At 46.8% G+C, this 25,253-nt stretch overlaps 1 protein-coding gene across 1 annotated transcript in view; it reads right to left on the reverse strand.

The window, feature by feature from the left end:
* Positions 1 to 6,933: 6,933 nt before the first annotated feature.
* LOC147111029 (chemokine-like protein TAFA-1) overlaps positions 6,934 to 25,253 on the reverse strand; it is a 542,636-nt gene continuing 524,316 nt past the window's right edge. Inside the window, exon 5 of the mRNA XM_086001473.1 lies at positions 6,934 to 7,847. The gene's annotated coding sequence lies outside the window, so the exon portion shown is untranslated. The remainder of the gene's footprint in view (positions 7,848 to 25,253) is intronic.

Below are 25,253 nucleotides of genomic sequence, written 5' to 3' on the forward strand. Positions count from 1 at the left end.
CAGGTGTATGAGATGAGTAGTGACCGTTTCTGTCAACAAAGCACAGGTGGAGATGATTAGTTGGCTTTAAAAAATGTTTTAAATTGAAGTAACATTAAATGAAGAAAACACTCTATTTCTTTTTCATCTCTCTCTTCTCTGACTCTCTCACACCCATCTCTCTTTGACTTCAGTCTGGCTCTCTCACACCCATCTCTCTTTGACTTCAGTCTGGCTCTCTCACACCCGACTCTCTGACTCCAGTCTCCCTCTCACACCCACCTCTCTGATTCCAGCCTCTCTCTCTCACCCCTCTCTCTGACTCACCCATCTCTCTCACATCCATATCTCTCTGACTCCAGTCTTTTTCCCACACCCCTCTCTCTGACACCAATCTTGCTGACTCCAGTTTCTCTCTCTTTCTCTCCCTCTTTTAGCTTAATATGCCTCTTAAATTTACAGAACACAAAACAAAAGTTAAAACAAGTGTGTAATCAGAACACTAGTTATTTTCTTTCTCTCTCTCACACACTCAGCCTCCTTTTTAAAAATAATCACACAGTATAAATGCTTTCTCAGTCAAGCTTATGAAATGTGTTCCTTGTTTTTCAAAATTTTTTGAAGAAAAGCTATTGGTGGTTGTTGTGTATGTACCTTTAAGAGAGAACTGATTTTATACTGTAGTACCGGCAGTGACCACACCTGTATATAAAGCCGTAGCAGGCTTCTGTACTTTCAGTTTCAGCATACCCTTTGTTCAGTAAACACCTGTTATTATTGTTCTCCTGCAATCCGTGTGTTATTGATACGCGGACACTACACTGGCGACGAGCAGGTTCGAACTCACCTGCAGTACTGCATCACCTCACGGGGATCTTTCCCTGAAAAGAAGCTTCTTGGAGGTCAAAGTCAGAGCCATGGGCGTCGACTGCGGGCAACCGCCCAGTGATCCATCGGAGTTCAGAGAATCGCAGGGGAGGCTGTGGAGAGCTGGGCTTGGCTCCCCAGTCAAGGTGTTCCAGCAAATCGTGCTGGTAGCAGGTAGTGCGCTGACCCTTCCGGACTGCGGCGGGCTCGAGCTCGATCGAGCGGCTCTGCAAAAGGGGCCGTGCAGCGTCGTCGGGAGGAAAAGAGAGAGAGAGGGTGGAGCGCACAGGGCGTGGTCGGTGCTCAAGAACCAGGCAGCGTAGAGAAAATAAATTGAGGGGAAGGAAAAGAGAGACGCGCCGAAGCCGCAGGCACCGCCATTACCCTTTAGAACGCTAGGAGCAGCGTTGGCAGCAAGGGGAAGAAGGAAAAGCGCGGGAGGCGCCATTTTATTCCATTGGGGAAGAAGGAAAAGCATGGGAGGCGCCATTTTAAACCACCCAAGATGCCGAAGAGTGGCAGTATCACTGCTTTCGACAACGAAATAGAAGACTGGACCACGTATGTGGAAAGTATTGAAGTGTACTGCAAGGCAAATGAGGTGGCCGATGGAAAGAAGGCGTCGGTATTATTAAATTTGATGGGCGCAAGAACGTACGGCCTATTGCGGAATTTAATTACCCCAGCTAAACCAATGGAGAAAAGTTTTGAAGAGATTGTTAATATCTTACAGGAACATCTAAACCCTACACCGCTGCTGATAGCAGAAAGATTCAAGTTCCATAAAAGAAACCAGCACAAAGATGAGAGCAATGCTGACTATCTTACGGAACTACGCAAGTTATCGAAGCACTGTCAGTTCGGAGCAGGACGGGCAGACACCTTAAGGGATAAGTTTGTCTGCGGCCTCCAGAGTGAAGGAACCCAGAAACGACTACTTTTGGAAAAGGACCTGACGCTAGAACAGGCTTTCAGCGTGGCAGTATCCTACGAAGCAGCAGCACGGGGAGTTGCGGAAATACAACAGAAACCACAAGAATACAGCGCTAACGAAATGGCATATGGAGCTGAAAAGTGCTATCGCTGCGGCAGAACAACCCATGATCAGAAGCACTGCAGGTTTAAGGACAAAGTATGCAGGCAATGTGGGAAAGTGGGACACATAGCAAGAGTCTGCAGGTCGGGAAAGAAAACCAACACTAAAAGAACTACTAAGGAAAAGTACAAGAAAGTAAAAAAAATGACAGACGGTAGTTCAGAAGATCAGGAGAGTGATAATGACTCCGGGAGCAGGAGACTAAGTTGTCTAAAGTTACACAACGTGATCGCAAAGGAGGATCACCGAACCATTTGGGTCACCCTCATGATAGCGGGGTCCCAAGTAAAGATGGAATTGGACACAGGATCAGCCCTAACTGTCATGAATCGACGAGACTATGAGCGGCTATTCTCACACATACACTTGAAGGACACGTCTATTGTATTGAAGACATACACGGGGCAAAACGTCTACCCCAGAGGAAAAATAAGGGTGCCAGTTAAATACAACGGCAAGGAAACACAGAAACTGTATCTATATATACTACCGGATGGAGGACCACCATTATTGGGACGTGAATGGATCCGAAAAATACAATTGGATTGGCATTCCATTCAGGCGCTAACTGTGACTGACAAAAAGGATGACGACATCACACCTGGACGAGTGTCAAAAATTCTAACTGACACGAAAGAGGTGTTCCAACAAGGACTTGGGACTCTAAAAGGAGTAACGGCAATGATAAAAATCAAAGATAACGCAAACCCAAAATTTTTTAAGCCCAATCCGGTACCGTATGCGATCCGCCCAGCCGTTGAAGCAGAGCTGGAGAGTCTGGAGCGTTCGGGTGTGCTGTCCAAGGTGGACTGGAGCGAGTGGGCCACACCCATCATTCCTGTAATGAAGAAATCATTGAGCAGCACGCCTGGGGAGCCGAAGGAGGTTCGCATCTGTGGGGACTTCAAGGTAACTGTGAACCCAGTCCTGCACACAGTACAATATCCACTTCCACGAATAGAAGATATTTTCGCCTCACTATCTGGAGGGAAATGCTTTACGAAGATTGATCTGGCCCAAGCGTATCTACAAATGGAGGTGGAAGAAGCATCTAGGAAATACCTCACGATAAACACTCACAAAGGTCTTTACCAGTACAACCGACTGGTATTTGGGGTAGCATCAGCCCTGGCTATTTGGCAGAGGGCGATGGGACAAGTCCTGCAAGGGATCCTGGGGACCCAGTGTTATTTGGACGACATCCTGGATACGGGCGAAAATGACAGTGAACACCTTGCCAACCTGGAGCAGGTGCTCACTAGATTACAAGAATATGGGCTACGAGCCAACCGCCTCAAATGCGAGTTTTTCAGGAGACAAATCTCGTATTGTGGCCACATGATTGATGAGGAGGGGTTACATAAGTCCCCAGACAAGATTGAGGCAGTAGTCAAGGCTCCAGCACCGGAAAATGTGTCGCAACTGAGGTCGTTCCTCGGGTTGGTGAACTACTACCATAAGTTCTTGCCGAATCTATCTACAATTCTGCACCCACTGAACGCCCTGCTGCAAACTGGAGTAACATGGAAATGGAGTGATGAGTGTAAGCGTGCCTTTCAGAAATGTAAATGCTTAATCACTTCAAAAGAAGTATTGGCCCACTACAATCCAACACTACCGATTCGGTTGGCATGTGATGCGTCTCCCTACGGCATTGAAGCGGTGCTGTCACACAAATTCCTTGACGGTTCAGAGAGGCCAATAGCCTTTGCGTCGCGCTCGTTAACCTCAGCCGAGCGTAACTTCACCCAGATTGACAGGGAGGCCCTCAGCCTGGTGTGGGGGGTGAAGAAGTTCAATCACTATCTGCACGGGCAGAAATTCACCCTACTGACTGATCATCAGCCTCTGGTCTCCATTTTTAAACCAAAGAAGGGCGTTCCGGTGATGACGGCGCAACGGCTGCAAAGATGGTCCCTTTTTCTAGGGGCACATCAATACAACATAGAGTACAAGGGTACGAAACAGCATGGAAACGCTGATGGGCTGTCGCGCCTACCGTTGCCTACGGTGGGGGAAGCACCTGCAGTGGACCCTGTTGAGATATTCCATGCGACCATAGTCGTATGTCTACCTGTTACAAACTCAAGTATAGAGAAGGAAACCCGAAATGACCCGACACACTCTCGGGTCTATGATTTGACGGTGAAGGGATGGCCAGCACATGGCGACTCACTGTTGCCAGCATTCTCGCCAAGGAGAGAACAGCTGTCAGTGTGCCGGGGGACCTTGATGTGTGGATCCCGAGTGGCAATTCCACCTAAGTTGAGAGATAGAGTGCTCAATGAGCTTCATGAGGGTCATCTGGGAGGGGTAAAAATTAAGAGCCTAGCCAGGGCGTTTGTGTGGTGGCCGGGAATCGATAAAGAAATCGAGGATAGGACCAAGAGATGCACAGGATGCCAGAAGGTCCAAAACGCTCCACCACAGGCCCCGCTACACCCATGGGAGTGGCCCTCATCTCCATGGCAACGGGTACACATTGATTTTGCTGGTCCATTTATGGACTCAATGTTTTTAATCGCCGTGGATGCACATTCGAAATGGCCAGAGGTCATCAAAATGTCCTCCACCACCACGGAGAAAACTATTGCAGTCCTATGGACCATCTTCGCCAGGAATGGCTTGCCAGAATAGATTTGCTCCGACAATGGACCACAGTTTGTGTCCGAGGATTTCCGGAGGTTTCTGAGGAATAATGGAGTAAAACATTACACATCTGCCCCATATCATCCAGCCACAAATGGATTGGCTGAGAGGTTTGTACAGACCTTTAAAAAGGCAATAAAGGCGATGTATAACGACGACATACCACTACAACACAAGGTGGATAATTTCTTGGTTGCTTACCGGAATGCGACACATGCAGTCACCAACCAAGCTCCAGCCATAATGTTCTTCAACTGAAGGCTAAGGTGTCGCCTGGATTTGCTCAAACCAAACATAAGACGAGATGTTGAGGATAAGCAATTCCAGCACATCAATGAGAAGCCAACCAGGAGCTTCAAGATAGGGCAACCAGTCTTGGCCCACGACTACCGAACAGAAAAATGGCAGCCAGGAACGATATGCACACAGCAGGGACCACTAATGTACACAGTGGACGTTGGAGAGAGCATCGTGAGACACCATGCTGACCAGATTCTAGAGTCACAGGAACAAGCCAAACCCATACCACGAGCATGCGCACCTGGTAATCAACCCGAAGTACAGGTTGCGTCTACCTCAGAAGCAGTGGTATTGGAAGCTGACGAACCAACCAATGACAATGAGCCAGAATCGACTCCACCGCAAGAACAGGATACTCGAGAAAGGCGCTATCCAGTCAGGATCAGGAAGCCTTCTCAAAGACTGAATTTATAAATGATTACTTCAGTTGATGTATATAGTACAGAGAAAATTGTAATTGTAATTAGTTATTATTTAATTGTTGAATGAATGTTATGTACTGTTTATCTAAAAGGGGAGGAATTGTTGTGTATGTATCTTTAAGAGAGAACTGATTTTATACTGTAGTACCGGCAGTGACCACACCTGTATATAAAGCCGTAGCAGGCTTCTGTACTTTCAGTTTCAGCATACCCTCTGTTCAGTAAACACCTGTTATTATTGTTCTCCTGCAGTCCGTGTGTTATTGATACGCGGACACTACAGTTGTAAAGTGCAATGGGCCTAAAAAAAATCCCTACTGCTCTGACTCCTTAACCTTTTTGTGCTTCTATCCATCTCTTCTTTCAGGTGATGGATGGTGGGTAGGAAGACATGGCTGCATTTGGGGTTGGGGGAAAATGTCACCATCCCCATCTCTTGTGCCTCCCCACCTCATTCACTTCCATTGTATCTCATACTCCTTCACATTCCCACTACCTCTTTCCCTTCCTACTACAAAAAGTTAGTAAACAGAACTCTGTCATTCTCAAACACACACAGGCACCACAGACACAGACAGCCTCTTTGTGCTTTAACATACATTTGAAATCTGTCCTTTTTAAAAAATCATGTGAAAAAAAACTACTGAGTAAATAATGCTAGAAGTTGAAAAAAGATCCATCAGGATAACTAACTGAATGCTATTGATGCAGCCTGAAAATTAGGCACACTGCCTGCTTACACTGCATAATCCAGAGTGACAGGTGTGGGCAAAAATATTAAGTTCAAACCCAGGCTTTTGGGAAAGGTAGAGACCTTCAAGTCAAAACTTTAATAAAGGCATTAAAAGACAGAAAAGACAATTCAATGGATAAATGCAACATGCTATTGTGATACATGTTTTTTTTAATCATTTAGGTTGTTTAAATATTTATTTTGGACTCTAGGAATTTCAGTTACTGAGAAAAATGGTGGATGAAAAAAATTCAGAAAGCATTTTGAGCAATTTTTGAGAATCTGGTGGCCCAATTGTGTAATCACACTCTTATTATAAAATACCAGCTGTTGTGTGTCACACAGTGTGACATGTTTAACATTGAAAATGCCTGTCATGGTGCCCCCTACAGGAGTAGCAGGTACTGCAGGTGTATATATTTGGTGTTTTCAATGAAACCTCAAGAACTTCATATTTAATAGATAGAAGCAGCAAGTGTTTATAATATGGCATAGGGTTGTTTGTATTTATTAGAATACAATGCCAAATGCTCAATCTGAAAAAAACATTTAATATTTATATAGTCTCTTGAAAATATTGAAAAGAATTCTGCTAGAATGTTATGGAAAGCTCAGAGTACTGCAAAAGAATATTGTTTCAACAAATATGCTTTCTGATGCTTTGCAATACAAATAAGCAAAATAACTCTGGATGGTAAATGTATTGGGTGAATAAAGCACTGTCAGCTGTTCCCACTTGAATCATTTCAATCATGTCCAAGTTGTTCCGATGTAGATTAACTCCCTTTGATGTGATTCAGCGAGTAGTGTATCATTTATTGCACGTTCAAGCTTCAAGTTTAGGGTAATTACTTTTTTAATCTCCTAGTAAAAATGAGCAACCACTGTAAGAGTAAACAGTTTAATTTACTGTAGACCATACTAATAATACAAAGTAATCAGACATATGTACAGCTCTCTTGAATACAAAGAGAGAAACCCATGGATTACAATGACCACGTCAAGTAACTGGTACTGTCAATGCACATCAGTATCTTTTGGTTATAACCCTGCTGCTTTACATCTGGAAAGGCTGGAACGGGTTCTTTGTAACATCCCATGTGAATGCCAGGAGTGATTTTTGTGTGGTTGTTCATACCATTGTACACTGGTCAGACAGAGTATATTGAGCAAAGCCAGCATGCTATTAGTGCTTGATGGAACCGAACCATATGGGAGTTATATAAATGGCTGTAATTGATTACAGAATTGAACCACGTCTTCTATAGAAATAAAGCATTTGTTTTCCAAGTGCTTTGGATGTTATTTCCTATTTCAGCTTGCTTCTCTGTGATGCTTCTTTTGAAACAGAATTTAATATATTCAGTCAGCAACATACACCCGTTGACGAGAAGAACTGTATAAACTCCATGGCAACTTGTTTTCTTGAGTGTATTGTGCCACAATGGTGCCAGATCAGAGAGAAACCATTAATGATAGATGCAAAAATTGTATCATAGTGTAGGACTCCAGGGTAAAAGGTCAACATCCATGACCATTGGGTATTTGATGATCTTGTTGCTCACCGAAGAATAGTGGATTTTACATTGTCTATGTACCATCATTAGTAAGAGCGGAGATCAGTCAGTGTGCAAGTACCAAATCTAGCTGGCCCAGGAATGCTTCAGATGGTATTACACTTTTATATTGTAAATTCTGATATGATTGCAGTGATTCAACTAACTGTCCTTCATAATGGCTGTCTTCCATCTAGGATCATTGAGGATAGTGCGGAGTCCAGATATTAGGTTCTCGGATGGATCTAAATAATTAAATAGAAAAGAAAATCCATGAGCTTTCTATTGAGGGTAAACACAGTTATCTATTTTATTTAATACAGGTTAAAATATTTGACAGATTAAATTCATTACAGACTAGAAAATGAATTGCATCAAAACACATAAAAATATGAAGCAGTGTTAATGATGTCATGTGTTAATGAGGTGATTTTAAGCAAATTTAATGTTTTCCAGAAATGTTCCCATTCTATGAATATATGTGCCTAATACCTTAGCATTTTTATTGTACTGAGCAGATCTTTGTCAATTAAAGCTTTCTTAACCCTTGGAGGACTAAATACAGTTTCAGCTTTTAAAATATACATGTCTGCTTTCATGAATCTATAATTTCTCTAAATTTCTAATATGGATTACTAAAATAAACTCATGGAATATACAAGGAGTAATTTTCAACTTCCCACTGGAACATAAAACAGGTCTTGCAGGTCGGGCGGCCATTATAAAACCACCTTATTTTCCTTTCCATTCAGATCAACAGAACGGAAAATTGGGCTGTTTTTCTAACAGGCACCCAAGCTGCAATGGTAAGTTGAAAATTAGGATAATGAGAAATTTTGATTCATAATATTTTGAGAAAACTAAAAATTGTATTATTGTATTGCTGAAATGCTATTGCTGTCATCAGAGGGTTCTAGTATATCACATGATTTTATGCTTGAAATTGCACTCTGTGACATTAGTAACAGTACGAAATTCCGCTGTTCATTATTTTAATAAAAGTATTAGCCTGTTTACAATACATAAGAAATAGGAGCTGGAGTAAGCCATTTAGCCCCTCGAGCCTGCTCCGCCATTAAATAAGATCATGGTTGATCTGATCTTGGCCTCAACTCCACTTTCCTGCCTGCTCGCCATAACCCTTCACTCCCCTATAGTTCAAAAATCTGTCCATCTCCACCTTCAATATATTCAATGACTGAGCCTCCACAGCTCTCTGGGGTAGAGAATTCCAAAGATTCACGACCCTCTGAAAGAAGAAATCTCCGTTTTAAATGGGCGACCCCTTATTCTGAAACTATGGCCCCTAGTTCTAGATTCCCTCATGAGGGGAAACATCCTCGCTACATCTACCCTGTCGAGCCCCCTCAGAATTTTGTATGTTTCAATAAGATCACCTCTCATTCTTTTAAACTCCAATGAGTATAGGCCCAACCTGCTCAATCTTTCTTCATAAGACAACCCCCTCATCTTAGGAATCAACCTCGTGAACCTTCTCTGAACTGCCTCCAATGCAAGTACAGGTAGACTACCCTTTATCCGGACTTCCGAAAACCGAAACCCTCTAAAAACTGAAGGTTTTTTCGTTCAGCGTAAGTCGTGCGTACAAACGAAAAAACCTTCGGTTTTTAGAGGGTTCCGGTTTCGGAAGTTCGGATAAAGGGTAAGTCATGCGCACGACCCCTCGCCGACCCCCCCGCGGACCCCGCCGGCCCCGACAACCGCCGACCCCGACAACCGCGGGCCCCGCCGGCCCCGACAACCGCGGACCCCGCCAGCCCCGACAACCGCCGACCCCCCCGCGGACCCCGCCGGCCCCGACAACCGCCGACCCCGCCAGCCCCGACAACCGCCGACCCCCCCGCGGACCCCACCGGCCCCGACAACCGCCGAACCCCCCCGCCGACCCCGACAACCGCCGACCCCGCCGCGGACCCCGCCGGCCCCGACAACCGCCGACCCCGCCAACCGCCAATCCCCCCCGCGGACCCCGCCGGCCCCGACAACCGCCGACCCCGCCAGCCCCGACAACCGCCGACCCCCCCGCGGACCCCGCCGGCCCCGACAACCGCCGACCCCCCCGCGGACCCCGCCGGCCCCGACAACCGCCGACCCCGCCAGCCCCGACAACCGCCGACCCCCCCGCGGACCCCACCGGCCCCGACAACCGCCGAACCCCCCCGCCGACCCCGACAACCGCCGACCCCGCCGCGGACCCCGCCGGCCCCGACAACCGCCGACCCCGCCAACCGCCGATCCCCCCCGCGGACCCCGCCGGCCCCGACAACCGCCGACCCCACCAGCCCCGACAACCGCCGACCCCGACAACCGCCGATCCCCCCCGCGGACCCCGACAACCGCCGACCCCCCCGCGGACCCCGCCGGCCCCGACAACCGCCGACCCCCCCGCGGACCCCGCCGGCCCCGACCCCGACTGACTTACGCTGAGCGTCAGCGTAAGTCGTGCGCACAACCCCCCCGACCCACCTTCCGAAATCCGAAATTCTCCTTTATCCGAAACTCGGCTGGTCCCGAGGTTTTCGGATAAAGGATAGTCTACCTGTATATCCCTCCTTAAATAAAGAGACCAAAACAGTACGCTGTACTCCAGGTGTGGTCTCACCAATGCCCTATACGGTTGTAGCAAGACTTTCCTACTTTAATACTCCATCCCCATTGCAATAAAGGCCAACATTCCATTTGCCTTCCTAATTACTTGCTGTACCTCCATGCTAACATTTTGTGTTTCATGTACAAGGACCCCCAGATCCCTCTGTACTGCAGCATTTTGTAGTCTCTCTCCATTTAAATAATAATTTGCTTTTTTTATTTTTCCTACCAAAGTGGATAACCTCACATTTTCCCACATTATACCCCATCTGCCAAATTTTTGCCCACTCACTTAACCTTTCTATATCCCTTTGCAGATTCTTTGTGTCCTCCTCAAAACTTGCTTTCCCACCTATTTTTGTATCATCAGCAAATTTGGCTACATTACACTCAGTCCATTCATCCAAGTTATTAATATAGATTGTAAATAGTTGCGGCCCCAGCACTGATCCCTGTGGCACCCCACTAGTTACAGTTTGACAACCTGAAAATGACCCATTTATCCCGACTCTCTGTTTCCTGTTAGTTAGCCAATCCTCTATCCATGCTAATTGTGGTAAACCACTTTTATCGTTACACTATAGTTATCACTGTTGTATTGTTATCACCGTTATCACTGTTGTATCACGATACGAGGTCGCCTCTTGTCGCGCTGTTATACCTGGGCTGACCACCTCCGACTCCGCCCATGGCTCCACCTACCTGCCCAGGTATAAAGGTAGTCGACTGGCTGGTATTCCTCCTTGTTGGACCCGATCACCCACGAGGGTGGGCTCTGTTATTTAGTCAATAAAAACCTTTAGTTACGTTCCTAACTCGTCGCTTTTTATTGGACGAATTGATAGGTATATCAATTTTATTGACTAAATTTTAAAGATGTCTACTACTGGCCAGCCAGAAGCCCTCCCAGAAGCACAGCCACACCAGCCGGCTTGGCTGCAAGCCCTCAAACCACCGTACCTGGATCTAAACCCACAGGCAGCAAACGCAGCCCTCAACTTCAAACACTGGCTGGACTGCTTCGAATCCTACCTGGAAGAATCCGGCGCCCCGCAGAGATCCAAACTAAGACTTCTGAACGCCCAAGCGAGCCCGAGAGTATACGCACTCATACAGGACACGACTACGTACGAGGCCGCTATCAACCTACTGAAACAGCAGTACCGCAGCCCGGTAAATTACATGTACACCAGGCACCTCCTAAGATCCCGCCCGCAACAGCCAGGAGAGTCTGTAGCTGAATTTTTACGGGCGCTAAGAGCACTCGGCAGGAACTGTGACTTTAAAGCGGTGACGGCTGTTGAAAATACGGAAGATAATATCCGCGATGCCTTTGTGAAAGGCCTACGGTCCGACTACTCACGGCAAAGACTGCTTGAAGCTAAAGACCTCGACCTGGACAAAGCTGAAGCCCTCGCTCTCTCCCTGGAGGTGGCCCATCAGGACCAGGAGGCGTTTTCCAGGTACTGCTCGCGACCCTGGGACTCGGGCCCGACCCCTACCGCAATACCCTTCGCAGCGCCGCCCCCGGGACCTACCTCAGCGTCGGCGTCCCGGACCCGACCGGGCCCGCCACCCCCGGTACCGGCTCCGACATCGGGCACCCGCGATCGGGCCGCCGGCTGCTTCTTTTGCGGCCAGGAGAAGCACCCGAGGTCGCGCTGCCCAGCCAGGAACTCTACCTGCACAACCTGCAGGAAGAAAGGCCATTTCTCTAAGGCCTGCAGGAGCGGATCTTCAGAGGCCAGCAGTGCCTCATGCGAACTGTGGGGGCGGCCATCTTCTTTCACGGCAACTGAGGCCAGTATCCCCACACGTGAGTCATGGGGGCGGCCATCTTTGATCAAGGCAACCGACCCCAATAGTGCCTCATGTGAGTTATGGGGGCAGCCATCTTCTCCGCCATTTTGTCCTACCTCGTGGGAGACGCCATTTTACCCACCACGCCCGACTGCCACCGGGCCCCCGGACCCGACGACCGCCTCGCCCGCAGACGACAACGACTCGCTTACCTACACGCTAGCCTCCGTCACTCTGGATCAAGCCCGCCCACACCACCTGTCCAAGTCGATGATGGACATCAAAGTAAACGGCCACGCCACGACCTGCCTGTTCGACAGCGGAAGCACGGAGAGCTTCATCCACCCAGACACGGTGAGCCACTACTCCCTCCCTGTCCTGCCAACGCGCAACCGAATCTCGATGGCATCGAGGTCCCACGCCACGGACATTAGCGGCTACTGTGCTGTGACCTTGTCGGTTAAGGGTACAGAGTATAAAAACTTTAAACTCCTCGTCCTCCCTCAGCTCTGCGCTGCCGTCCTACTAGGGCTGGACTTCCAATCCCACCTCCAAAGTGTAACCCTAGCATACGGTGGACCCCTCCCCCCACTCACAGTCGACAACCAGCGAAGGTTAAACCGCCCACCGCGTAACACCTGCAGCCTATCCACCCTCAAGGTGCCGCCACCTTCCCTGTTCGCTAACCTCACCCCCGACTGCAAACCCGTCGCTACCAAGAGCAGGCGGTACAGCGCTGGGGACAGAGCTTTCATTAGCTCTGAGGTGCAGCGTCTCCTGAAGGAGGGCATCATCGAGGGGAGCAACAGCCCCTGGCGTGCCCAGGTCGTGGTCGTTAAGACCGGCGATAAAAATCGCCTGGTCATCGACTACAGCCAGACCATAAACAGATACACCCAGCTGGACGCATACCCCCTTCCCCGCATATCTGACATGGTCAATCAGATTGCACAATACCGCGTATTCTCGACCATCGACCTTAAGTCGGCCTACCACCAACTCCCTATCCACCCCGAGGACCGCCAGTACACCGCCTTCGAGGCGAATGGGCGCCTATACCACTTCCTTAGGGTCCCCTTCGGTGTCACCAACGGGGTCTCGGTCTTCCAAAGGGAGATGGACCGGATGGTTGACCAGAACGGACTGCAGGCCACATTCCCCTACCTAGATAACGTCACCATCTGCGGCCGCGACCGGCAGGACCACGACGTGAATCTGGAGAAATTCCTCCGTACAGCCCAACGGCTGAACCTCACCTACAATAAGGAGAAATGTGTGTTTAACACCTCGCGCCTTGCCATCCTTGGCTGTGTAGTAGAGAACGGACTCATCGGCCCCGACCCCGAAAGAATGCGCCCCCTCATGGAGCTACCCCTCCCCCACTGCCCTAAGGCACTTAAGAGAACCCTGGGGCTCTTCGCCTACTATGCCCAATGGGTGCCCAATTATGCGGACAAAGCCAGACCCCTCATGAAGTCCACATCCTTCCCCCTTACGGAGGAAGCGTGCGCAGCCTTCTCCCTCATTAAGGGAGACATTGCCAAGGCCACTATGCACGCAGTGGATGAGTCCATCCCCTTCCAAGTCGAGAGCGATGCATCCGACTTCGCCCTAGCCGCCACCCTTAACCAGGAGGGGAGACCGGTGGCCTTCTTCTCAAGGACCCTACAGGGCCCTGAGATCCGACACTCGTCGGTCGAGAAGGAGGCCCAGGCGATTGTGGAGGCGGTACGACGCTGGAGGCACTACCTGGCAGGCAAACGATTTACCCTCCTTACCGACCAACGTTCGGTCGCTTTTATGTTTAATAACAAGCTGAGGGGCAAAATCAAGAATGACAAGATCTTGAGGTGGAGAATCGAGCTCTCCACCTACGATTATGATATCTTGTACCGGCCAGGTAAGCTGAACGAACCCCCCGATGCTCTGTCACGAATTACATGCGCCAGCGCGCAAAGTGATAGACTTCAGACCCTCCACAACGACCTCTGCCACCCCGGGGTCACCAGACTTTACCACTTCATTAAGGCCCGCAACCTGCCCTACTCCATCGAGGAGGTCAGGACCATAACCAGGAACTGCCAGACCTGCGCCGAGTGCAAACCGCACTTCTTTAGGCCGGACAGAGCAAGCCTGATCAAGGCCACCCGCCCCTTCGAGCGCCTGAGCATCGACTTTAAGGGGCCCCTCCCGTCCTCTGACCGTAATGTGTACTTCCTCAACATTGTTGATGAGTACTCCCGTTTCCCCTTTGCCTTCCCCTGCCCAGACATGACCAGTACCACGGTCATTAAATGCCTGAACGACCTCTTCGCCTTGTTCGGGTTCCCAAACTATATACATAGTGACCGGGGCTCCTCTTTCATGAGCGAGGAACTCCGTCAGTTCCTACTAGCGAGAGGTATTGCAGCAAGTAGGACCACCAGCTACAACCCCCAAGGGAACGGCCAGGTGGAAAGAGAGAACGCGACGGTATGGAAGGCCGTCCTCTTAGCCTTAAAGTCTAAGGGCCTCCCAACCTCCCGCTGGCAGGAAGTCCTCCCGACAGCGCTGCACTCCATCCGGTCACTACTTTGCACTGCCGTTAACGCCACCCCCCATGAACGAATGTTTGTTTTCCCCAGGAAGTCGACTACGGGAACCACTCTACCAACCTGGCTGACCTCTCCGGGGCCCGTCTTGCTGCGAAAGCACGTGAGGGCCCATAAAACAGACCCCCTGGTCGAAAGGGTGAACCTCCTGCACGCCAACCCCCAGTACGCCTACGTGGCTTACCCAGACGGGCGGGAGGACACTGTCTCCTTACGAGACCTCGCACCCTCGGGCACTCCGGAGACACCACCTTTACCCCCCCCCACCACCCCCCCAATTCCAGCCCAGGTAGACGGCATGCCGGAACCCCACGAGCCTTCGCCGACCACGCAGACACCAGCACTAACACCGGATAATGCAGCACCGCCGCTGCGACGATCGGAGAGGCTTACGAGGCCTCCGGACAGACTGACATACCAGAACTGGTAGTACACTTCACCCCGCCGGACTCAAATCTAAACAAGGGGTGAATGTGGTAAACCACTTTTATCGTTACACTATAGTTATCACTGTTGTATTGTTATCACCGTTATCACTGTTGTATCACGATACGAGGTCGCCTCTTGTCGCGCTGTTATACCTGGGCTGACCACCTCCGACTCCGCCCATGGCTCCACCTACCTGCCCAGGTATAAAGGTAGTCGACTGGCTGGTATTCCTCCTTGTTGGACCCGATCACCCACGAGGGTGGGCTCTGTTATTTAGTCAATAAAAACCTTTAGTTACGTTCCTAACTCGTCGCTTTTTATTGGACGAATTGATAGGTATATCACTAATATATTACCTCTAACCCCGTGTGCAGTAACCTTTTATGTGGCACCTTATCGAATGCCTTCTGGAAATCCAAATACACTACTGTCTTGTTTTACACACTTTGTATAAAACTAATAAATTGCAGGACAACAGAGTATTACAGTTTAAACTCTTTTATGAAGCATCAGGTCTGTGATCTCAATCATACAGCACAGTGGAGACAAGATGGAGTTAGGACCCCTTACAGATGCCTGCAGGCCAATGACAACTCAGCATGTGATCACATGTGAATATAATAGGTATTCCTTACAGAGGCCTGTGGGCCAATGATAATTCAATGTGCAAATGTTACAACTACATCTACTGGTTCCCCTTTGTCCACTCTGCTTGTTACATCCTCAAAGAACTCTCGCAAATTTGTCAAATATGATTTCCCTTACATAAAACCATGCTGACTCTGCTTGATTGTATTGTGATTTTCTAAATGTTCTGCTACTACTTCCTTAATAATGGACTCCAGAATTTTCCCAATGACAGATGTTAGGCTAACTGGGCTACATATTTTCCTGCTTCGTGTCTCCCTCCTTTTTTAAATAGGGGTGTTACATTTGTGGTTTTCCAATCTGCTGGGGCCTCTCCAGAATCCAGGGAATTTTGGTAGATTACAACCAATACATCCACTATCTCTTCAGCCACTTCTTTTAAGACCCTAGGATGCAGGCCATCAGGTCCAGTGGGCTTGTCCACCTTTAGTCCCATTAGTTTGCCTAGTACTTTTTCATGAGTGACAGTGATTGTTTTAAGTTCCTCCCTCCCTATAGCCCCTTGATTATCTATTATTATTGGAATGCTTTTAGTGTCTTCTACTGTGAAGACCAATACAAAATATTTGTTCAAAGTCTCTGCCATTTCCTGGTTTCCCACTATTAATTCCCCAGTCTCATCCTCTAAGGGACCAATGTTTACTTTAGCTACTCTCTTCCTTTTTATATACCTGTAGAAGCTCTTACTGTCTGTTTTTATATTTCTTGCTAGTTTACTCTCATAATCTACCTTCTCCCTCTTTATTAATTTTTTTAGTCATCCTTTGCTTGTTTCTAAAAATTTCCCAATCCTCTGGCCTACCATTAATCTTCGCAACATTGTACACCTTTGTTTTCAATTTGATACCATCCTTAACTTCCTTAGTTCGCCACAGATGGTTCATCCTTCTCTTAGAGTCTTTCTTTCTCACTGGAATAGGCAGCACGGTGGCATAGTGGTTAGCACTGTTGCCTCACAGCGCCAGGGACCCGGGTTCGAATCCGGCCTCGGGTGACTGTCTGTGTGGAGTTTGCACATTCTACCCGTGTTTGCGTGGGTTTTCTCCGGGTGCTCTGGTTTCCTCCCACAGTCCAAAGATGTGCAGGTTAGGTTGATTGGCTATGATAAAAATTGACCCTTAGTGTTAGGGGGATTAAATACGTGGGGTTACGGGGATAGGGTGGGATATGTGTTGGTGTAGGGGTTCCGGGGATTGGGAGGGATATGTGTTGGTGCAGGCTCGATGGGCCGAAATGGCCTCTATCTGTACTGTGAGGTTTCTGTGATTTCTGTGATATATTTGCTGAGAGTTAGGAAATATCTCCTTTAATGTCTGCCACTGCTTATCCACTATCTTACCCTTTAATCTATTTTCCCAGTTCACTTTAGCCAACTCTGTCTTCATACCTTTGTAATTGCTTTTATTTAAGTTCAGGACACTAGTTTGAGACCCAAGTTTCTAACCCTCAAACTGAATCTGAAATTCTAACATGTTATGATCACTCTTCCCTAGAGGATCCTTTACTATGAGATCATTAATTAATCCTATCTCATTACACAATACCAGATCTAAAATAGCCTGCTCCCTGGTTGGTTCCACAATGTATTGTTCTAAGAAAACATCCCGAATACACTCTATGAACTCATCCTTTGCCAATTTGATTTGTCCCATCTATATGAAGATTAAAATCGCCCATGATTATTGTAGTACCTTTCTTACAAGCCTCCATTATTTCTTGATTTATACTCTGTCCTACAGTGTAGCTACTGTTAGGGGGCCCATAGAGTACTCCCACCAGTGACTTCTTTCCCTTATTATTTCTTATCTCCACCCAAACTGATTCTACATCTTGATCTTCTGTGCCAATATCATTTCTCACTACTGCACTGATCTCACCCTTTATTAACAGAGCTACCCCACTTCCTTTTCCTTTCTACCTATCATTCTGAAATGACAAATATGGCTGAATATTCAGTTCCCAGCCTTAGTCACCTTGCAACCATTTCTCTGTAATGGCTATCAGATCATACCCATTTATTTCTATTTGTGCCGTCAACTCATCTATCTTGTTATGAATTCTGCGTGCATTCAGATAAAGAGCTTTTAATTTTGTTGTTATACCATTTTTCCCTACTCTGACTCTACTTTCTGGTGCACTCTTATATTTATATGTTCTGTCCCTTCCTGTCACACTCTGGTTATCATTATCCCTTTCTCTACCCTGCACTATTGCCTTCTCCTTTCTCTTTGACTTTTTAAGCACCCGGAGGAAACCCACGCAAACACGGGGAGAATGTGCAAACTCCACACAGACAGTCACCCGAGTCCGGATTCGAACCCGGGTCCCTGGCGCTGTGAGGCAACAGTGCTAACCACTATGCCACCGTGCTGCCTTTGTGGTTCTGCTTTTTAATTTAGCCCCTAGCTGCTCATACTCCCTCAGCAGAACGTCTTTCTTTGTCCTACCTATGTCATTGGTGCCTACGTAGACTACGACAACTGGATCTTCCCCCTCCCACTCCAAGTTCCTCTCCAACCCAGAGGAGATGTCCTTAACCCTGGCACCGGGCAGGCAACACAGCCTTCGGGACTCATGCTCTCGGCTGCAGAGAACAGTATCTATCCCCCTAACTATACAATCCTTTGTTAAATAGCGGACAAAGGAACTTCATGCAAAGGCATTAACGGCCGGGAAGTTCCTTGGAGCTGCTCCCGCTCCGCCACAGTAACTTTACTGGAAGGGTGGCAGAAATCCCGTTTGAGGGGATAAATGGTGTTTCCGCTACGCTTCCAGAAGTTATGGCAGCGGAGCGGGAGCAACTCTCAGGAATTTTCCGGCCATTGTGTTTGTAACTAACATCATACAGTGTGATGTCAGCCCATTTGTCTTCAAGCTTTGAATGATGGATACTAACTATTCAGCGTGGACAAAGTACTGCAAATGTACTAGAAGATGCTATTAAAGATTTATAAACTGTATATAATCATGAAACCTTATTAACTCTTTCATCTCCTTGTGATGTCCCAGGTTCTGGGAATAATAACTTGTCCACCGTAATTATGATTGAAAATAGCCAATTAATTGTGTGATTCCCTGTGATTACCTATTTTCTATTTTCACTCATCACTGGCCAGCTACATGATTGTTGCATTTCACTCATTGACTCTGAGTGAACGAGAATAGCTATTAGTGTCAAACTAAAAAATATAAGTTGTCTTTTGTTTTAAATGTTAAACTTTTTTTGGAACACTGGTTTAAGCTCCCTCAATAGAGGAACTAAAATGAATCTAAACACCGGCCTTACTGTTTTACTATTAAAGATTTCCAGTCCCCATTCCAGCCATTCTTATACCCAGTCAGAATGAGATGGCTCATTTGTGATGAATTATGGGCAGATTTGTGTGGTGTGCTGATGCCCACCAATCTCATTTCACATAAGATCCTTATAGTTGGCAGAGTAAGGCTGGCTTTGATTCAAAGGCAGGCCTTAAAGGTGAAGTGACAATGCTCTCATCCACTGTGCAGGGTTCTTTTCAACAGTTGTGATAAGCACACAGTTTGATAAGATTATGATTTCATACAACAGTTAATAGCCTGCTCATCATGCACATACAAACAGACCTGTTATTCCCATACTGCACTCTTAATACTATCTGTGACATTAACTAGAGCTAAACACCATTGGTGGCACAAAATACTGCAATTAATGAAGGCATAACAGCATGACAAATTTTGCAAAAAACAAAAATGAAATTAGACAATATTTTCTGTGCCCTGTAGCTAACCACCCTATTAAACCATTAATGTACTCTGTGTGATTGCCTGTGATTACCTATTTTCTGTTCCACTTTATATGTCTACAATCTTTCTAACAATGTATCACATCAGTTTTGTATATATCACTCCAGATCCTATTTCTGTATCAATATTATATCAACTGCGGCACGAGTACTTAATAGTCCTTACACTCTCTGATTTGAGCTGATGACAGCAAAAAGATCAATTATATTCAGGTGCTTTATAAAGGGTTATTAACGGAATCAAAAGTTTTTAAAGGTTTTGCCCCTAATTCCAATGAAGGTATAGCTGTGTTGTGTAACTTTCAGTGTTATGAAAACCAATTCTGTTTATTACACATGCAATTCGATTTCCATCGTAAAGTCAGAATTGCACACACAATACAATTTCAATGGACCCGTTTGAAAATAAATACGAATATGTGTTTGCATGTGCACAGAAATTTGAATTAGGCACTCAGCCAAAGAGTTACCAGGCAAAGTCAGCAAAATGGCAGAGTGAGACGGAGAGCTAAAACCTGGTCAAATTTAGTAACTGGAACATCATGCTGGATTCTTGAGCTGCTGCAACATCACAATTGTAATTTTTTGAATGCAACTTATTGGACAGCCAGCAAAATTACTGCTTACACCAAAGTCCAAACTTCAAGCAGTACAGGTAACTTTCTTTGAACAGAAAAACACAGGGGCAAACCTATGAAATATTAATTCTCCCATCTGATTCTGTGCTTATGGGTGTCTATCTCTTTGTTTCATTTTCCCATTTTCTGCACATGTATATGTGTTTCTCTCACCTTATCTGTCTCTGTCCATATGTGAGTAATAAGTCTGCAATACCTATGGGTGAGAAATTCAACCCCCGTTTTTCCAGCATAAAATTGGCATATGGCCTAAAGATCTTTAAAGGGACCATTGGAGGCTGCTCAAAAAATGACCAAAAGAATTTTCAACTTTTATATTTATGGGCCTAGGAGAAGCAGGAGTGCTCCTCCAGGATCGCCCCCCGCCCCCACCTCAGGCCTCACCTGCTGTCCGGCTCAGTGTAGGAGCAAGTCGATTCCCCACCTACCCCCAAGGCCGAGCTGCAGTTGGTGCATCCGTTTGGCATCCGTAACTAGCCAACGGCATTTAAATGAAGCCCGATGCTGAATTTGGCAAAGCCGGCACGGACTGGTGCACGGAGCCATCGCTCTGCCGATTTTACGCCCACTTTGGGCACAATTTGAATTTCTTGGCATATGTCTGCACAGCTCTCCTCATTCCTGATCCAATATGTGAATGGTAATGTAGTGGTAATGTCACCGGGCTAGTAATCCAGAGGCCTGGACTAATGATCTAGAGACGTGAGTTCAACTCTGGGATAAAAAGCTAGCATCAGTAATGGTAACCATGAAACTATCAGGTTGTCGTAAAAAAATCCATCTGGTTCACTAATGTCCTTTAGGGAAGGAAATCTGCTGTCCTTACCCAGCCTGGCCTATATGTGACTCCAGACCCACAGCAATGTGGTTGACTCTTAACTGCCCTCTGAAATGGCCTAGCAAGCCACTCAGTTGTAACAAACCGCTACAAAAAACAAAAGAATTAAACTGGACGGACCAGCTGGCATCGGCCTCGGCACCGGCTGCGGACACGGCAACGGCACACCCTGCCCAGTCGACCCTGCAAAGTCCTCATCACCAACATCTGGGGACTTGTGCCAAAATTGGGAGAGCTGTTCCACAGACTAGACAAGCAACAGCCTGACATAGTCGTACTCACAGAACCATACCTTTCAGCGAATGTCCCAAACTCCTCCATCACCATCCCTATGTATGTCCTGTCCCACAGGCAGGACAGACTCACTGGGGTGGCGGCACAGTGGTTTACAGTCGGGAAGGAGTGGCCCTGGGAGTCCTCAACATTGACTCCAGGCCCCATGAAGTCAGTTTGGGTTCACCACTTGGCTCCCAACCTCATTACAGCCTTGGTCCGAACATGGACAAAGGAGCTGAATTCCAGACGTGAGGGGAGAGTGACTGCCCTTGACATCAAGGCAGCATTTGACCAAGTGTGGCATCAAGGAGTCCTAGTAAAACTGGACAATGGGAATCGGCGGGGGCGGGGGGGTGCGGGGAATGCTCCACTGGGTGGAGTCATACCTAGCACAAAGAAAGATGGTTGTGGTGGTTGAAGGTCAATCATCACAGCCCCAGGACATCGCTGCAGGAGTTCCTCAGGGCAGTGTCCTCGGCCCAACCATCTTCAGCTGCTTCATCAATGACCTTCCCTCCAACATAAGGTCATAAATGGGGATGTTCGCTGAGGACTGCACAGTGTTCAGCGCAATTCACAACTCCTCAGATAATGAAGCAGTCCATGCCCGCATGCAACAAGAACTGGACGACGTTCAGGCTTGGGCTGATAAGAGGCAGTTAACATTCACACCACAGAAGTGCCAGGCAATGACTATCTCCAACTAGCGAGTGTCTAACCACCTCCCCTTGACATTCAACGGTATTACTATCGCCGAATCCCCCACCATCAACATCCTGGGGGTCACCATTGACCAGAAACTTAACTGGACCAGCCACTTAAATAATGTGGCAACCAGAGCAGGTCAGAGGCTTGGTATTCTGCCGCGAGTGTCTCACCTCCTGACTCCCCAAAGCCTTTCCACCATCTACAAGGCACAAGTAAGGAGTGTGATGGAATACTCTCCACTTGCCTGGATGAGTGCAGCTCCAACAACACTCAAGAAGCTCGACACCATCCAGGACAAAGCAGCCCGCTTGATTGGCACCCCACTCACCACCTTAAACATTCACTCACTCCACCACCGGCGCACTGTGGCTGCAGTGTGTACCATCTACAAGATGCACTGCAGCAACTCACCAAGGCTCCTTCGGCAGCACCGCCCAAACCTGCGACCTCTTCCACCGAGAAGGACAAGGGCAGCAGGCGCATGGGAACACCACCACCTGCAAATTCCCCTCCAAGTCACACACCATCCTGAATTATAAGTATATCGCCGATCCTTCATCGTCACTGGGTCAAAATTCTGGAACTCCCTACCTAACAGCACTGTGGGAGCACCTTCACCACACGGAATGCAGCAGTTCAAGAAGGCGGCTCACCACCACCTTCTCAAGGGAAACTAGGGAAGGGTAATAAATGCTGGCCTTGCCAGCGACGCACAGATCCCATAAACGAATTAAAACAATAAAAAATAAAAATTGTACATGCACTAAAGGAACAGTGCTGCAGGCAGGCACTCCTACAAAAGAACTGTGTGGGCGCACTGAAAGGTCTGTGTATGTGTACACCATGGCTTTCAACAACAGTTTGTGCATATCTCGAATGGCTCTTCAGTGGACCTATTTTCCTCTTTGGCAAATCACACAAAAGTATGAGAGCAGCCTTAAAGCATTTCAAATTAAAATAGCTCCCTTACCTCCTCTCAAATTGTATCAGATCTTAAGCAGTTCTGTGTCCCAATACCTTCATCTTCATAACCTTATAAATGCTCCCTAATCCTCTCTTTTGATTGTATTAGTAAGAATTGGTTGATGTGTGCAAACATATGTAGATGCACACCGAGTGATTATTATATAAATAAACCTCCTTTGCATGAGACCCACTGAGAAATCATCTTACAGTGTAAAAGTAATTATTTGTGGGAATAAGAGGTGACATCATGGAAAAAAAGAGGATTACTAAAGCAGTCTCTTTATGGTGGAGATTGGTGGAAAACCCAAAGAGAAAACCATTTAAAATATGGGATATAATTCAATGTACAGGTGCTTCATTTTGTATATGTTCAAACACATTTTCAGCCAGCTGCAAGAGGTGTCTGCTAAACTGGGTCATTCAAAATGTTGATGCCACAGCAAAGTTAATGAGATGCATGGATAACCAAGTATTACTACCTGCCAGCTGAATTGGGTCCCTTTTTCTCCCTGATGCACCTGTCCCACAGAAAAAATTATTTGTAAACTAAAGAGCAATATCAATTAAATTAATTGTTGATTGATATGTTCTGTAGGCTTTGTTCAATTGCAATCAGTGTTGTTAGAGGTTGGGGTGCAAACGTTGTACCACTTTATCATTGCATTTTGAAATATTTTAAAATGTTAGATCTTTCCTGATTTTAGCTTATGAGATTTCTAATCTTGTGCAGATTTGTGGTTGATCCTAAAGCAAAATACTACCGATGCTGGAAATCTGAAACAAAAACAGTAAATGCTGGAAATACTCAGCAGGTCAGGCAGCATCTGTACAGAGAGAAACAGAGTTAACGTTTCAGGTCGATGACCCTTCGTCAGAACGGTCTGACGAAAGGTCATCGACCTGAAACGTTAACTCTGTTTCTCTCTCTACAGATGCTGCCTGACTTGCTGAGTATTTCCAGCATTTTCTGTTTTTACCTGTGGTTGATTCTAGTTTTTTTCAAATGTAATATTAACAAGTCCACTTACTGTGAAATAGGTCTTTTTCTCAGTCTTTTTATTTTTTAAAAATGGGCAACTGTTTTTGACCAAAGTGAACGATCTTTTGCCTAGTTTAGCACTCAATTGGCAAAAGCGATTCTACACAAAGATAATCAACATGATAAAATATTACCAGGTAGGAAATGACTGGAATAAGAAGTAGATGTACTCTTATTCTGTGTCCTGTTAACATGTTTTTCTATCCATGGATTTGATTTTGAAAGGTAACTAATCCTGAATTTGTGGTGAATTGGAACTGGAGAGAGGTGAAAGATCAGTGCTTGTGTCTGAGTGGACTAGGAGCTTTAGAAAACAACCCCCTGCCCCAGACTAACATAGTGCTTTATGTTGGAGATAAGAACAAAATCTTCATGTGATGGATTATTTCTTTTAATTCATTCTATGGGTGTGGGCATTGCTGACAAGGCCAGCATTTATTGCCCACCCCAACTTACAACTGAGAGGCTTGCTTGGCTACTTCAGAGTCAACCAAATTGGTGTGGGACTGGAGTCCTTATCGGCCAGACCAGGTAAGGATGGCAGATTTCCTTCCCTAAAGTACAACAGTAAACCAGTTGGGTTTTTACGACAATCCGACAGCTTCATGGTCACTTCCGCTGTTACCAGTTTTTTTTAATTTCCAGATTTTTGAAACTAAATTCAAATTCTCAAACTGCTATGATGTGATTTGAGCTCACACTCTCTGGATTATTAGTCTAGGCCTCAGGATTACTAGTCCAGTAACATAAAGATAGAAAGCCTTTGCGATATTCTCTGGGTGTGGGCCCGAGGGTAGTGCAGTTGACGTAGTCTACATGGACTTCAGTAAGGCTTTTGACAAAGTCCCGCATGGGAGATTGGTCAAGAGGGTAAGAGCCCATGGGATCCAGGGCAATTTGACACATTGGATCCAAAATTGGCTTAGTGGCAGGAGGCAGAGGGTGATGGTTGATGGTTGTTTTTGTGACTGGAAGCCTGTGTCCAGTGGTGTACCGCAGGGATCGGTGCTGGGTCCTTTGCTGTTTGTAGTGTACATTAATGATTTAGATATGAATGTAGGAGGTATGATCAGTAAGTTCGCAGATGACACGAAAATTGGTGGAGTGGTAAATAGCGAGGAGGGAAGCCTCAGGCTACAGGACGATATAGATGGGTTGGTTAGATGGGCAGAACAGTGGCAAATGGAATTTAACCCAGAAAAGTGTGAGGTGATGCATTTTGGGAGGACTAACAAGGCAAGGGAATACACAATGAATGGTAGGACCCTAGGAAGGACAGAGGATCAGAGGGACCTTGGTGTGCATGTACATAGATCCCTGAAGGCA

Source organism: Somniosus microcephalus, chromosome 11 (assembly GCF_052327205.1).
Source record: "Somniosus microcephalus isolate GS21.2 chromosome 11, FLI_Smic_1.0, whole genome shotgun sequence".
In the NCBI taxonomy this organism is placed as follows: Eukaryota; Metazoa; Chordata; class Chondrichthyes; order Squaliformes; family Somniosidae; genus Somniosus; species Somniosus microcephalus.